The following is a 9,809-nucleotide window of genomic DNA, read 5'->3' on the forward strand; positions in this document are numbered from 1 at the left end:
TTTATATTTTTCTTACTTGTAGCCAATTTAATCATGATTTTTTAAAGTTTAAATTTCAGATCTGATTAAGATTTGCAAATCTAATTTTTATTAATAGTGAAAATCATAATAGCCTAGTTTTTTTCTCTTTTCAAAGTAAAAAGCTAAGACAATCTCAGCACTAATTAAGAAATAATGTGAGTATTTCTCTATGCTAGTATTTGTACACAGTGTGTCGATTTTACCATATTAGGGAAATAGAAGACTTCTACATAAAAGAGGAGACTGAATTAGGTAGCTTAGATGTGTGTTCAAAGAGAAAATCTCTCAGGATTCAGACCCAAGAATGTGCATATGAAAGAAAAATATTTCAACTGGAGTTTAGAAGGGAAGATATGTCTGCCTGGGGAGACAGAAAAATGTAAGGCTTCTATAATTGTTCTGTTATTTATTACATCATCCCACCTTCATTATTATTCTAAGGAGAAATATTTTTCTATAGAACTTGAAAGTGGGAGGTTGAGATTTTTCAAGTTTTCCCCTCAATCAGACTAACAGAACAGCTGTCATCAGCTAGGTGCAGTCAGTGTATGTTGAATTCAGACTCATTCTCTAAGAACATCCACTTTGTTGAATATAGAGAGATGAGAATTCAGTAGAAAAAGAGTACAAGTGACAAAGCTCCTGTAATTTAATGACACACTCACATAACCCAAATTTGCTCTTTAAGGAAACAGTGAAGAGAAATGAGTTACTGAAATTACTTCAGCTAAGACATTTAGTTATAGACTATATATTGAAGATATAAACAATTAGATTAAAAAGTATTTTTTCAGGTTTATAAGCAATATGCATACTTTTTAACAAATTTTACAGATCATAAATTAGCTGCTGCAAAATTATGTAAGGGAAGAGATAGGGGGACATTCCAGATATGTCCAAAGAGATATACAATCACACTATTTTTCTGAAAAGCAAATTATGCTTTCCTAATATCATGAGTATATTTGTGGATTAAAATCAATTTAAAAGAATAACAATGTTTTTCATAAAAAAGTAGATAACATAAATCAATTCAGTTGGATAAAAGTCTATTTGTTTTATATGATAATTCTTAATGGTTAATATAGTACCAGAGGAAGACAAAATGATATAACAGTTTTAAATTTTAAAAAAAGTGTCCCTTTAAAAAACTTAAGAATTCTTAAAGCACCACAGTCCTGAATTTTTTTTTTTTTTTTTTTTTAGTCCTGAATGTTTTTAAAAAATTAACACGTGTACTCTTTATACAATGCTAATTCATCACAGGATAAATTTTCTTCACTCAAAATTTATAATTTCTATATAAATGTTCCCCGTGTATTTTGTGCATTTTTTCATTATATAACCTTAATTGATGTCAAAAACCTCCATTAGGTCACTTCTCTTTCCTTTGACATCATGCCTCACATTAAGTATATATGATAAAAATAATGAGCAAAGAGAGAATTCCATCTGTAGTTTTCTGCTTATCAAAATATCTAGTACCATATCACGTAAATCAAGCTATAACTATATTATAGGTGAAGTCACAAGTTTTTTGAGTTGAACATAAATATTCAAGTCTAATAGATGTTTAATTGGAGCAAGTATTTTCCCTGAAAATATGTAATTACAATACTTTAAGAAATCAAATAACATTAGTTTAATTCCTGATTTGATTTAATACAAGCTACCTAAGAAGAAGTTTGGCATAAGAATTCTTGACAATTAAGATATGATAGAGTATATAAATGCCAGCCTTACTTTTGTGCAGTCTTCAACTTTGTAATGCTTTTTGAATTTCTTTGGAACCCAAATAGGTAAATATTATTCTCAATGATAAGTACATCAGCATTTATGAATCTGCAATGATGTGGGGCCCTGGCTAGACTTTTTCTTGTCAAAACACAGAAAAGGAGAAACATGCAGTTATCATTCCTGGATCTCATTTCATGGCATCAAGCCTGAAGGGTCACCCAAAATAAGGAGTCAGGATAGAGTCAAAGTGAGAGGGCCAGAGCCAGTAAACGGTTCTGCATCAGAGCTAGAGCAGCTAAAGAGAAACCACGTGTGAAAGAGATCAACGAGACAGACAGCAGGATCAAGAGAGATGGATTCTTTGGCAATTAGGACAGTATCCCTCACGTTTTTAGTATGGTAATGTTTATTAGTCACATGGTAAGTGAGGCTGAAGAAGCACCAGACTGAAAACTTCTCATAACATGTTGCTACTTATGACAACATTCCTGATCGCTTATTCACCTGTGGATATATTGAACTTCTTGTGTTGTCAGACACTAATTGACAAAAAATGTTTATATTTGTGTACAACATGTTTTTAATATGTGTACATTGCGGAATAACTAAATTGAGCTAATTAACATATGCATTATCTCACATCTTTTAGAGATTAAGAAACCAGTATTTTGAGATTTGACCAAATTTCTAAAGAAAGCATGAAAGAATCAAGCAAATATAAGATGTTTTTAAAAGTTGAATAGTGACACAATATTCCTTTTAACCAATGGCCTCAAACATACTGCTAAAAGGGATTCTGAAGAACTCTAAATGCTGTAGTTATGCCACATGTACACCACACACACACACACACACACACACACACACACACACAAATTCAGATCTACCAAATGTATTTGTCAAACTTTATGAAAATGTCCTGGATTCTAATACTCTCCCCTTTTTTGCAGAAAAAATTATTCAAGTATATTAGCCTGCCTGAAAGAAACACAGAGAGATAGTACATAGGAAAAGAAGATGAGAGGGAAGAAAAAAATAAAAGAAAGAAGGAAGGAAGGGAAAGGGAAGGGAAGGAGCTAGAGAGGACGTAAGAAGGCTTGAGAGTGTGAGAAAACACATGAGAAAAAGGCACTGACTGTATAGAGCTTTGAGGGACTACTACAAGCTAAAAACTTGACATATGTATTGTCTAATCTCACAATAATCTAGCAAAATAAACATTGTTCTTCCTCTATTTTTAAATGAGGATAATGAAGTGAGAGGAGAGATTTACTCCAAGCTGAATGGAAAGTAGAAAAACCAGAATTTCAGTCTGGCTCATCTGCTTTCAGGACACCTGCTCTTCTTCACACCTCACGCTCTCAGGGGACTGTCCACCCTCCTTCCGTTCCTCCCTGTCTCAGTGTCCCTGACTTAATAGATTTCATGGTATTGGTCACTTCATCCTCCCAGTCCTGTAAACATGTAGTCACCACTGATCTCTGCTTGTTGCTTCATACTTTGGAGACAATAAAAAAAGAAAAGAAAGAAAAGGCTCACAAGCCTTTACTTTTTAGGGGGAATTGATAATATCAAAATGCTATAAAAATTAAAAATATTACAATCTTAATAAAATAAAAGGGGTTAGATTTTTCAGGAGAAAACTGAAATACGGAGCTGAGTGTGGGAGAAACAAACTCACTGGGATCTGAGAAACAGAATTGTTTATAAAATACGTAAAAAAAATACGGTTACTAGTGGCAAATATGCAACTGACAGAAGCACCGTTAATCATTTTTTCATCCTCTTGTGGATCAATATTATAAATTAAAACAACTCTCTCTCCAACAATTTCCCACTGAGTATTTGAGCACAGCGAGGCACAACCACTAAAGGCTGTACTTCAGCACTTCTCCTGGACCTTGTAACTGAGATGTTCAAATCACATTTAATATTCGCATACCTATCTTCTTCCTCAAGCAGCCAAAAACTGGTCCAACATCCCAGCACAGAATTCTGAAAACAATGTCAGTGTATGACCGCTGATACTATGTTAAATTTTTATTCAAGTGTCAAAAATAAGTACTGTTTGAATTTGGGTTTGAGAATCATTTTATATGTTTGCAAAGATGTCTTGGGCTAAGGTTAATACAGAGCGTAAAGAGATTGTTTAGGCCGAGAAGGAGTGAGCTGCCTTTTCATCGTGCCTGGAGAATTGTGGAAGCCATGGCAGGAGCCCTACTCTTTGTTTCTTGATATGTCTCACCAAACATTATTCTGTTAATCAGTCTTTTTAAAAATGTGTTTCTGGTTTTTAGCTTTTGTTTATGGGCTTATGTTTTTATTTATTTCTGTACCTCTCTTAGATATTTCTCAGGTAGTAATATTTCTGGGCCATCCTTTCTCTTTCTATGTTCTTAAATCAAAGACTTTCATTTTTTAATTTATTTTAAATAAATTAACACAAGGTTATATATTCTCTCTATTCGGTCTGAAAGACAATTTCATTTTCTCCCACAAGTTTAGATGTATGACATTTCCAATATTGTTCTGTTGAATTCAGTTCAGTTTTTTCTTAATTTGCATGCTAGGTGATTCTTAAAACCGTTTTATACTAAGAAGTGTAAATTTTAATATCCATGAACATTGTTATTTTAAGGATCTTTTAATTGTTAATTTCTAATATCATCGATTATATTTGTATATAATCAAGCATGGCTTCTTTATCATATATTCTTTTAAATTTGTTATATTTTCTGTGACATAACATTAAACAGAATTTTTAAATGTGCCTTGTATTCTGAAATACTATTTCAGGTACAGGGCTCTATATATCATGTATTGTGTCGTGTTTATATAAACACATACATGCATGTTTATATTTTACATGTTTATTAAATCAAGTTTATTGCTTTCCATATATTCTACTTTTTGAAAAAAGTTTCTGATAGTGATATGTTAAAATCTTAACTATAATTGGAAGGTGCAATAGTTATTCCTCAGAAATTGTTCAGTTTTTGTTAACCATGTCTTTTGAATCAACAATCCTATGTTGCACAAAACTGGTTCTACAGTGTGCTATATGTGGCCTTGAGGCTATAAAATCAGGATCTTTTAAAAAGGTATAGAATTGGTATATATGTCAGAGATACTATTGCATATATACCACAGTATACAAGAGTATTCATAATAGCATCAGTCAGAATAGTAATGGAAAAAAATTACTATATTTTTTCCAAACATTAATCATCTGATGATACGTTTATTGATTACATCAATAAAATACTGGATTAGTACATTGGGGTATATCACACAAGAGGATACCATATGCATTACAAATAAAGTACACTATATACTATATCATAAATGGATTTGGAAAAATAAAATCGAATGAAAAAATTTATCTAAACACTGCATATGTATGATGAATGACTCTTTACAACAAGAAATCAGCAAAATATATAGGGATAAATACAATTCTACCTGCTTTCTGAATAGAGGGCATTATTAAAAAAATCAGGACAGGATGTACCAGCGTTTGGCAGGCAGGAGTTGGAACTGGGAAGGAGAGCAGGAGGTATAAGGGTTGTAGAAATGTTATGGTGCTAACACTGATTTCAGCCTTATATGTATGAAATTTATTATTAATATGTGTAAATTTGCCAACATGTTGCAATTATTCTTTGATATGTGTAAATATATAATTATAATTTTGAAAATGTTAATCACAATAATTTTCAATGAAATAAACAGGCAACTTTCAATATCTATCAAAGTAGATGTTTAAATGTAGCATAAACCTAACTACTTTTAAAAAGCTAAATATGAGGCATAATTATTTTAAAACATTAAAAATAAATCAATTCTTTAAAACCAACCAGGAAAATATTACCTAATATTAATCAAAAAAGCTAAAATGTATTTTATGTATATTTACATATATATACATATTTACATTTGTATGTGTGCATATGTGTATATTTTTCTGTATGTGTATTTAAAGAGAAACACTTTTTTGTAAAAAAAGATAAATCTATTAAAACTGTTAATTTTGAACATGTGGTAAAATGAAGTTATAAATGTGGGTTTAAAAATCTCTTTAATATTTTTGTCAGCAATTCGAATGTCTTCTATTAATAACCTCTTCATATATAGTAGTCCTCTGTTATTTTAGTTGGTCAATTTGTTTACCAGAACAACACAAAAAATGATTACAAGCCCATAATGTGGTGGGAAATACTCTCCAGTTTGTTTATAGTCTTGAGAAGTTTTTTGACTATTCTTGGCTATTTGGTCATCCATAAATTTTAAAATAAGCTTTTCATTATTCATCATCATTTTTATTGGAATTGAATTAAATACAGATAAATTTGGAAAGATTTATCATATTTATGATACGTATTTCTGCTTTGTTTCTGTATAACTTTCCAAATATCTAGGTCTTATGTAATGTGTTACAAAACTTTCATATTGTTTTTCAAAATGTTCTGACTCATCTATCACAACAATATTTTTACACATCTTGTATTTGTTATTATCATTTTTTTCCTTGCTGTTACCTGTAGATTTCTATCTTTACTTAAATTATTTTTCTAAATGTTTTTTTATTGATGTATTAGAAAGGCAATTTATATTTATATTTTGAACTTATATCTAGTAATCTTGTTAAACTGTCTTTTACATTTTAGGACTAAAATATCTACAGATTTGTGACTAAAGGCAGTTTTGTTTCTTCTGTTCCAATGAATAAATTTCTTAAACCACTTTTCTTGTATTATTTGCACTGACTAGAAACTTCAGTAAAGTGTGAAATAGAATCAGTGGTGGTGGGCATCTTGTTTCTGTTTTTAATATAGTTGCTTCTAGTATTTTTCTGTGACAAATAAAAATTGCTGTAAGACTTTGGTAAATTCACTTGTATTTCTGTCTTACTAAGAATTTTGACAAGAACGGGAGCTTTACTGGATCTATTGAATTGATTATAAACTTTTGCTCATTCAATATATTAATGTGGCAAATGATATTTACAGTTTTTCAAACGTGAAACTACTTTTCCGTTTTCAAGGTAAATCTAGCTTACTTAAATATATTTTCTTATTTACATGTTGTTAAATTCATTTTGATAGTGTTTTACTTAGGGCTTTCACATCTGTATTTGTAGATTAAGGATGCCTATAATTTTAAAAATATTTTTCAGATTCTTGTATCAATAGCCTAACACAATGGATTGGGGAATATTTTCTCCTACTCAGATTTCAGAAAGATTATGTCAGCATTCACCTGAATAAACATCTAGGCCTGTTTATTACAGAAATGTTTTTTAATCTATTGATTTCATTTTAATTATAAGTGTGCTACACTTATTCAGTCTTACTTTACTATCAGCACGCATGAGGTGGGATGATGAAGACTTCCATTCCTCTGTAGACCCTACCTCATGTTTTAACTCATGTGGACACTTTTAAGACCACCGCTCCCGTGTATTGCTGAAGCTGTCTGCGACTAAGAGCTGGGTTATTTCCATACACAGGACTGTCCTAATCAGCCCATCCAGCTCTGATCTAGAAGGAGCTTGCAGTTTATGAGGGTATCTGTCACCTGGACAAATGGAGCTGTGAATGTGAGGGAGGTTGACTAGCTTTCTCCCATGCCAGGCAGCCTGTTATGGCCATATTCTTTCTAGATCTGTTCCGCATAACTGGGCCTGTTTCTCCTCTTCCATGTCTTGTCTCCTGCCAGTGTGTGCTCTTGTGAGTGTGCGTTCTCACAGTTCACCTGAAAATCAGCACCACCTGCGTCATACCTGGTATCCCGTGCATCAAGCCCCGTAAAAGCCCTTTACAGCTCCCTCTTGAATATCAATGCCTTCCTGACATCGGGCTGCCCTTCTTTATTTGGGCTTCAATTGTACCTCCCTGGTTACATGTGGAGTCCTCGATTGCTACAACAAACACCCGTACTTCTATGGACTCTCTCCCTTGAGGTGTATATCCTTCAGTCATTACTGTTAAGGGACAATATTAATGGTGACTGAGGCTTTCGATACTTCCTATGACAGATTGCTTGAAGAAAAAAAAAAATACATGAATGCACTTCTGTTATAAAATTTCTTACATTCTTTCTTTTAAAAAAATTTTTATTTTGTTTGCACGTATTTTTGTGCACTACTCATTAATTCATCCAACGGTGATTATGAAGTAGATGCTTTCTAAAAAGTGTAGTGTGGAGACATCTAGTGGTCTTGTGAAGTAAGCAGTTTCGCCCTGTCTGTTCATGCTGGTCTGATTCATACGTGCTTTACCATTTATCGATATTAAGAAAGGAAATGCTAGTCTTTTGTTCAGTTTATGCTTCAACAAATGTGTTTATGGCATCAAAGGTGAGGATCATCTTCAGATAATAAAGCACAAAGTATATAACAAATTTCCTATTGCAAAGGATAGTTTTCCATTTCTGTGAAGTAAATTTCCAAAACAATATCTAAGTTCTTATCTGACCTAAAACATGTCTGTGAAGGGGAGTAGAATGCCTTCAAATGGTGAATATTAGATAGCTATTGTAACTATTGTAATTATTACGTTGTGACTTATTTGTTGAATGTTCTATAAATATTCTTTGGATGTATTACAGGCATTCATTTAAACTTTAGATGAATTAATTTATATTAACTGACATATTGTCACTAAAATTAGAAGTTATAAATTGTTCAAATAAATAATTTTATGATGCAAAAAGGAATAAAATAATATACTGAGGTGAAATTGCAAAATAATATAAAAATAGCAGATACATATTTAAACATAATTTTTAGGCTGAGTTTTAAGAAATGGGGGCATATCTAAGCCTCTGTTAACAAGCATAAAAATAACTCACTTTTTCAATTATATAAATTACTGCTATGGTAAGCCATTCTACAATTCTGACTTTACAAATTATTGAGAAAAAATTCCATGTCTAAAACAGTTCAAAACTTTGTTTCAAAGGCAATTAATAAAAACTAGATAAAATAGAGCAAAAGTAGTAACAATTATGATAGTAGTTTTAATTAAGTGAATACTTAACCCTTTGAAATGAGTTTTACTTTTATCCAAGGCTTAATGCAGCTCAGTGAGGTTTAATTACTTGCCCAAAGTTACCGTAAGTTCCAGAAAGAAATTAAATTTTATTTTTTTACATGTTTTAACCATGATAATTTAAGTATATATCCTATCGTTATCAAAACTGCAGTTGATATTTTGAAGTAAAAATTATGTTTTGTTGGTATAAAATGAGCTTTGTATTTGAAAATGACATTTGGCCAGCATCTTCAATTTAGCAGTGACCAACTTTTTTCTAAATTTCGGCACAGATGCAGGCAAATTTGAAGCTCACGGGATTAAGCATGAAGAATGACAAATGTATATATATCTCTCTGATAGCTGATGTAACCAGAGGCAGAATGAGAAACATCTACATAAATTTTAGACTATTGTATTCTTAAGTTTTAATAAAAGAAAAACAAAAAGAAGACTTTATGTGCCCTTTTCCACCATCCATCCCCTAAATCACAGATGTGGGTATGAATGCTTAGAGAACTGGGAAGTCATGCCCTGATGTCCCTCTGGAGCCACATGGTAAGTCACACAGAAAAATATATATCTCCCCATCTTCTTTTTCCTGATTTATCTACTGTAGAGCTAGGCCTGGGTCTGGAGCTCACAGACCCCTCAAGCCCATTGTCCAGACTGGGTCACAAACCTTCACATGCAGGTCTACAAGCTAGGTAACAGGTAAAGGTCCTTGGAGCCATAGGTGAAGAAATAATAGGCTTTATTTCTTGACACAAGCTCTGCTGACCAGCAGTTCAGAGCCGCTGCACCACACACTCTGAAGAAACACACGAGAGAATAGCACGGTGTACATGCACACTAACTCCACCTCCACACAACTTGTTCACGAAGAATGTGCTGCACAACCTCCAACCAGACCTGAGGCGAGGGGGCCTGACTAAACTACTCTGTTTTCCTCACATCTACCTAGATAAAGAATATAAAACCTAAAGAACAGAAATGTTGGAAGAAAGTGAGAAAAAT

The sequence above is a fragment of the Cynocephalus volans genome, chromosome 13 (assembly GCF_027409185.1).
Source record: "Cynocephalus volans isolate mCynVol1 chromosome 13, mCynVol1.pri, whole genome shotgun sequence".
In the NCBI taxonomy this organism is placed as follows: domain Eukaryota; kingdom Metazoa; phylum Chordata; class Mammalia; order Dermoptera; family Cynocephalidae; genus Cynocephalus; species Cynocephalus volans.